We start from the raw sequence: 8,001 nt of genomic DNA, 5'->3' as shown, positions 1-8,001 counted from the left end.
GGTAGAAACAAGAGGTCGGCTTGGTGAACGCGATTGGGAGCCGAAACCTCAACTTTTCTTCTAGGTACGTAGCGCGGTGCCGGTAGGTAGATTTGCCACAGGGCTTGTTTTCCCAACCACGCTTTGGCTTCGTTTTGTGATAATCTTGCTATTTCAGCAAGCTTGTGTATGGTGCTCGCTCCTTTCCAGTATCCACGCAGCCTCATGGCCTCAAATATTTTCTCGCCGTTGTCGGCTTTCAGGATGGAGTACATCTTGGGCCTCAAGCCGATGTATTCCATGATCGGCGTGCCGGCACATTCGTCCTTCATCATGCCGAGCACTTTTTTGTTGACTTGGCTGCGCATGGGATGATCTTTGGGTGGTCGTACAGGTGCATGTGTTTCTTCATGTCCTCGGTTCGAATTTCCATCAGCATGGAGTCCGTGTCCGTGTACAGCACTTCGCACCTGTCACCGTACTGTTTCTTGAGCTCGTTGTAGTAAAAGTCGTACATCAGGTGCTTGGAGAGGTCGAGGATGCTCATCCCGGTTGAATTTGATGCAACTTTTCCTCATGTGCAGGGCCACCAGATCGTCGGTGAATATCTTGCTCTGGTTGAATGCCAGGCTGGCTGGTTTCCTGAGCTTGTCTTCCTCTTTCGACCGGACTAGCTTCACGGTCACGCATTTCCTCATGTTCTCCGTCGTCTTACCGAACACAGAGTTGTTCATGAGCTTGTAGAGGTTCTTCTTGAAGTCACTGGTGGCCCTCTTTCGCAGGTCCGTGTTCATTCTGATGTAGGGCTCAATCCAGGGGCTTTGGTTGAACTTGAGCACCCTATGAATTTTAGTCAGCCTCATCCCCAGCGACAGGTACAGCTGCAGGTTGCGATAGTGAACGATGTACTTGGTTTCGGCCATCAAGTTGGATACGAGTTTTTCAACGTTGGCCGGCTTATTACCCCCCAGCAAGTTCCGTTGGTAGTCAGACATCCAGTCTGGGTCCACCGTCAAACGTTCGGGAGCCAGGGGGTAGCCGTTGAGTGACTTGTGTAATACTGCTGGATACTCCAAGTCCACTTCGACTATGTAACCCTTCCCCGAATCCGGCGGTATGCTCATGACGTCTATCTCAGCCACCCACTCGAATCCCCGGTTGGGTAGATACTGGCTCATGGCCCAACCATACAGGTTGTTGGCGTCGAGGTAGAGGATGTGGGTGGTGGGCTTGCTAGAGTCGTAGCCCTTCACGTACTCGTTGTTGGCTTTTGCGTAGCGTTTGGAGATTATGGAAATCCCACCTCGCAATCCTTTCTCGATGAACAGGTACATGTTGTAATCGGTGAGGAGTTCTAGTTTGACCCCGGTCTTTTTCAGCAAGGCATCCCAAGAGAGACCGGGGCTGGTGTAGTACCATGCGGGAATCGAGTTGATACTGCTTGAAACATGTCTTTCTGAACGTCTCAAACACGTCGGCCAGCAGGAGTGCGTCCGTTCTCAAGTACAGGTCGTGGTAATCACCTTGGTTCCTGCAGCCCAGTTTCTCCCACATATTCTGGGCGTGGCCGTAATCGTCCTGGGTGATGGCAGAGTTCGTTAAGTTGCTGTAAAACCGGCCGATGGGGGGGACCAAACTGTCGAGAGATGACAGCAGGAACTGAACTGGATCGATGAACCTCAGGCCGTTCAGGGAGAAGGAGATGTATCTCTCCATGATGTTGGGGATGCACGTCAGGATGCCGTCGACCCTTGCGATGGCCTGCATGATCAAGTGAGAGTCGTACCCGCTCAAGTTGTGGAAGACCAAGGGGATGTTGATTGTTTTGGAAGCACATGAGAATCTTTTCAGTGGTGTCCGGACCCCTGTACACCACGGGGGCGTTCGTTTTCCCATCACATCGGACGACCACGTATCCGAACCCACAGGCCTCGTGCTCCTGCGTTTTGTGCGTGAAACTTTTATTGGGGGACGGCCCGATGGTGTCAACGTGTTTGACAAGGGCTTCGAAGTCGGAATTTGAGAACCATTTTTGGTTAAACGAGCGTACCCTACGGCTAGACCGGCGACCACAGTGGCCTGGTATGCGTCGTTAACGAATGTTTTTCCTTCAGACATTATGTATATAATATAAAATATATATTTTAATTGTAACATGATATGGTGGTTGACCTCTAATTGTGGTTGCGGTGTGGGTTTTGGTGCTGATTGTGGTTTATTATATAACATAAAAAATGTTGCCACGGCCGCCGCAGAGTATAATTTTTTTGGGTGGTGCTTAGCTAAACCACCTTTTCTACCAGCGGCGACTCTTTTAGGATTCTTCTACTTGGTGACTTGTGTCAGTTCCTGTGTTGGAGTCGGGGTCATTTCTTGCTTGGCAGCATCCATCTTGTATACTATTATTATTATTTTTTCCCTCTTTAAATTGGCAATGCTTTGCTGTGATGATCGCCGCGGTTACCGGGGCTAAAAACATACTGTATTTGTGGTACAACACGCAGCTGACAGCGCCCAAAGCGTGTTCGATGAACAGGTCTTTCTCGAGATCTTCCCACAGGTAAAGTCAACGTTTCGATGGAATGGAAACGAAAGTACGACGCTAAACTGGTGTAGCAGCCCAGAATAACCACCCACCAGATTATACCCCGGGGTAAACTATAGGCTAGACCAGTTTATACCCCGGAGGTATATTCTGGACCAGGCCAAAGTATACCCCTCCAGCCCAGACTATACCCCAGAGGACGGGAGCCAAGATGAAGCCACCCTGGACTAGACCATACTCTGTCGTCCAGACATTGACCAAAGGTCGTGTGAAGCTACAGAACGTGAAAACCAACAAGATCCTGAACAACACATACCACGCCAGTAACCTCAAAATCTACTCCAATGACCGACAACTCCGAAAGCCCGAGTGATTCAAAGCAACGAAAAAGACTCACAGATGAACTGGAGTCAGGTGACCATACAGACCTTACTACGAAATAAATCAAGTCAACCCGTTTGTTCAACCCTATCCCCAAAAATGCTCGAAGGAATTTGGCTGCTGCATTAGGCCTGAACTCTTCAAAGGACATTTATTACGGAAGATCAACAGACTTGACAGCACCCCGACAGACAGACAGAACCAAAGGCAATGGCAAGTGCTACTTCCGCTGCATCAGTTACAGCCTGACAGGATCCGAAGACAGTGACAGCACTATCCGAGATCGAGTGGTTCAGCATATGAACAATGAGATTGATGATGACCTAAAACATTTCCTGAACCAAAATGTCAATGAGTACATCACTAATTCGGGAATTTCACGAGATGGAATGTGGGCAACAGATGCAGAAGTTATGTCAACAGCCACTCTGTTAAAATGTGACATTTATATTTACAGTGCAGTTGGTCAGTCAATGCAATGGCTGATGTACCCTGCCAGCTTCAGCTTGAAAACTCACACTGATTATGCTTTGTATCTGGAAAATGTATCGGACCATTTCAATGTTGTAACCAGTGTTTAATTGTGTGAGAAGTACAATAAAATTAAAGTAGTATCCTTAATCACTTGTTTTCTGTAGGGGTATAATCTGGGCTAGGGGGGGTATACTATGGCCTAGTTCAGAATATACCCCGGGGTATAAACTAGGCTAGCCCAGAATATACCTTGTGTATAGTCTGGGCTAGCCCAGTTTAACCCGGGTATACTCTGGGACAGGGGTATACTCTGGCCTGTTACACTGGTGTAAATCTGTGTCATGGCCGACCCTATAGTTTTCGTCATCTCAGCCCTGAGCCGGGTTTTGTATCTCACGTACAGCTTATCGATCTCATCAGTGGGCATTTTCTGAATTTTATCTGGAGTGTGGTCACCAAAGTATTCTTTGGCTTTGCTACCGACCGCCAGCGCCACCAGTTTCTCTGGATTGTCATTGCTTTTATCATCCGCGATTGCCACAAGTTTCTCTCGCTTGTCGCCGCTATTATCAGCCTCCACCAACAGTTGTTCGAGCAGTTCATTGCATTCGATCCAATAAAGTAACAAACGATGTTTAATTCTAATAATATAATACCCGATGCACGCGAAACATAGCGAGATGAAGGTTAAGTTACACACGATGAGCACTTCAAAAACTGGCATTGTATAGAATTGCTTATCAATGCTTAGCAATGCTTAGCAATAGGCCACAGGTTGGTCGGTTTTCAACAAGAGTTTGGCGTGTTTCGTTTCGGCGAGCTGCTTCTTCACTCGTTCCCGTTCTAGTTTGCTAGGGATCATGTCGTTTTCTCTCAAGCATTCCTCGAACGAATCCCTGTCCTTGCAGTGAAATAAGGCTACCCATCGCATCTGTTCCCTGAGGTCTTTCAACCTGAGGTCATTGTCAGAAGTCAACGCGATGTTAAACGCCAGTCGAACCGTGGGGAATCAAACCAACAGCTTTTGATTTTTATCTATCTTGCTCAGATTATTTGTGATAGTCACCGACTGATGCACGGCTTTGGCGCCAAGAGGCTCTCTTAATCTTCGGAAAGGATCTAAGTTTTTTCCGTACTGTGACATTGTTATATACACGAAATATAAAAGTTTAATATAATTAATATAATGGATGATATTCCGATGGATGATTTGGGTGCTGGTTGCGCTCGATGAGGGGGATTATGATGAAGACACTTCGTTTGCCAGCAACGTCTTGAGTGACGAACTCGTCAAACAAACCATCAACGATTATTACGATGGTTTAAAACGCGATAAACATTTCGTCGAGCTGCCATACCGAGACTATTCCAAGTTTGTTATTGATAACAAGGGCACACTGCGATTGAGAGCCGATCCAAAGATCGATCTCAGGAACACACGCACGAGAAAACCGCTCGCTCTGTCGACGCTTGTCAGAAAACACGGAGTTAATTTTCTTCAGGACGGATTAAACCTGCAAGATTTTGGAGGCACACGACCCAAACAACTTTCACTCAGAGTAGTTCATGATCTGCAGAACGTCTGGACCGAACTCAGCAATGCCAGGGACGTACCCCAACGTGCTAAAGAAACGTCGGACAGCATTGAAAAACTGATAAGCACGTACTGGAACAAGCCTTTGCCGGGTTTCGCATTTCCTGTTCGAGAACTGCGAGGGCTAGACAAGGCCTTGCAAACCATTCATGGAGAACTCGTCAACAACATGGGGAAACTAAACGAAATCGACGAGCACATCGCTCGAGAGAAAATAAAACTCAGGCAGGTCCAAGACGACGAGTCTCTGAAAACCATCATCGAAAAACGATTGCGTGACTTGCAAGACGAGAGACGGACCCCATTGGAATCCGCTTCCTCGAATCGAGAACAAGGAATTTTTAACCAAATGAGCACAGTCCAACCGCGATACCCCCGACCACTAGCACTGTTTTACTATCGAGGTGTTCTTTATTTTCAACCGCCTCGCGTGGGGAAAGGGGCTGTAGTGGTTGTGGTCGAACCCCCCTAGGTTTTGGGGATGATGCCACTATGCCAGTTTCACCAGTCATCGTAGGCTCGATGGTTAAGACGTTGATATCTGGGTTGATACCCAACTTTTGACTGGTGGTGGCGATGACGATTTCGTTCTTGTAGCCCACCACTTTATGGATTCTCAGTTGCATGTCGCTCTGAGCCATATACAATCCCACACTGAACACGTAGTCGACTTTCGACCGGGCGTATTCCAACACGTTTTGATAGCATTGGATGGCACTCGGTAGATAAACCGGAGCATTAATAGCATCCTCAACGTTGGACACGAACTGTTTCTACGCATTGTAAGCAGTCCCTTTACCCACGATGCTGGAACACGTTTGCGCCTGAGCGCCCAGCACGGCCCACACGTACGTTCGAATCGATTCGTTCAATTGCATTACACCGGCACGAGTAAACCCTTTTGACATGTCCAACATGAACATTTTCCAATCGTCCGCGGGTCCCTGCTCAAACCTCCAAACACGGTAATACTTGCTGTTGTCAAAAGCGCGCCATGAGATCATCTCTCCACTCGTTACTCGTAACGTAAGCATTCTCATACGTTTTACCACCCCATTCTTTCAACTTCTTGCTGGCTTCTACGAGGGGCATGTTGTGAACGATGGGAATACCCAAACCATGGTTCGGACCCGGCAAACGCCAATCCGTCTTCGGATGGATTTCGAATTCGTTGCAAATTCGTTCGTGCGCACGTCCATCGTACGGATTGTTCACTGCATCCCATGCTTTGTCCTGTGGAAGCGGAGCTCTGATTTCTTGTTGAGGATAAACACAGCCCGACGTCTGATCTTGAATAGATTCTGCCAGAACTGAATCGGGTTGTTAGTACATCAATAAACTGTACTCTGAGTCCGAAACATGAAATCTATATCCACAGCCACGACCCTTATAAACTCTGGAAACCAACCCCTGCCGAGATTTCGATCTCAAGTTTTAAGACGACACAGCTGCACAGAATAATAACCAAGATGGGCATGTTTAAAATTGCACCATCTCACAGACACCAGTTTGTCGGGGGCGTCTTTCTCAGTAATTGAAATAGATTCTGCCAAGAACGGATAAGACGCCGGATTCTTTCCTGAATGGCTCTCCACTCCTCCTGCAGTGCAACGCCGAGCTGTTGCAGTTCTGTGGCGGCGGCTAAACGTACGCGTGCACCTGTTTAGGGTTGAGGTCTGGTGATTTAAACACATCAATAAACATGTTGCACTCTGTATGTCCGGGCGTTGTCTGGTTGATCCTGCATCGGGAGAAGGTGAGGCCGTGGTTGATGTAACGGTCTTCATGTTCGGTGAAATCTATATCCATAACGCTTTCTCCGCCAGATCTGTAAATGGGCGCAAAACGTTCATGACGTCTCCATACACACGTTTGTACATTTTAAAATTATTATATAGATGGGGGCGTAGTACAGGTCCAACAACTGGTCTACATATAGACGGTTCCTAATCTTTGAATATGTACGTCACGGTTGGTACACTTACGCAGGTGATGGACCCGGAATCTTGAACGAGTGGTGAATCTGTTCAACTGATGCACTTTCTCCGGCTTGAGGCGATATTTCGGTGATAACGTGGCACGCTCAGCGTCAACTCGAATGTCATGTGTTTTTTGTGCGAAGTCACTCATTTCATGCGTTGTGACGGAATAAGCAATAAAATACACTTATGCGTACCTTAATTACCGCTATGGACCAAAACATCACAGAGTTTATATACTTTAATATGTACAACTTCCAGGAATAACGAGCGGTGTTCAACTCAGAGATAACACGTCAGGTCAACTCGAAGTCACACTCTACGATAACGGACCAACATCAGCGGCAAAACACTAGGCTGCGTCATCAATCACCTCAACCAAATAACGGATGGCTACCACAGCGTGTGCTCGCTCATCGAAGAAATCTTCGAACCCATGGGGGCTGAACTCAAAATGAACGACTCGAACAGTTGTGTTAACTAACAACGGAAAAAACGACTTGAGATTCAGTCGGCCATTGGCTAAAACACTCGGGTTTACGTCAAACGACATACCACCAGAAACCACCGTAACCGGCATGAAATTACCTGATCTCGTTCCACATCGCGAACTATGCATTCATATCGATCAGCTGAGCACGATGGACAACATTCAAGGTGAATGCCCTTTTATACTGTTGAGAACCGTACCGGTGAAAACGGAAAAGTACAACGACGGCAGAACCGAATCGTTTTCTTCACGGCAGTACAAGAAATTAACGCAAGGTATCATCTCGGAATTAAAAATATGTATTTTAGATATAAAAAAACATCCTATTGATATAGGGTACCTCAGCATAACGCTGCACATACGATAATGACTGGCGCCCACGGCCCAGGAACGTGATTAAGAAAATGTGTCAACCTAGCGATCTCCGACCTCGGGGACACTCGTGGATTTGACGACCCAGGAATAGACGGTAAACTGTATGCCTTGCAACTAAAAAATAACACTTACAAACGCATTGAAGTCCCCGCCGGTGGACCCGACAGTAACTTAAGTGATATCG

The sequence above is a fragment of the Haliotis rubra genome, unplaced genomic scaffold, assembly GCF_003918875.1.
Source record: "Haliotis rubra isolate DU_JTF1 unplaced genomic scaffold, ASM391887v1 Scf985, whole genome shotgun sequence".
Classification (NCBI taxonomy): Eukaryota; Metazoa; Mollusca; class Gastropoda; order Lepetellida; family Haliotidae; genus Haliotis; species Haliotis rubra.
The sequence above is the reverse complement of the archived record's forward strand: the minus strand, read 5'-3'. Positions refer to the sequence as shown.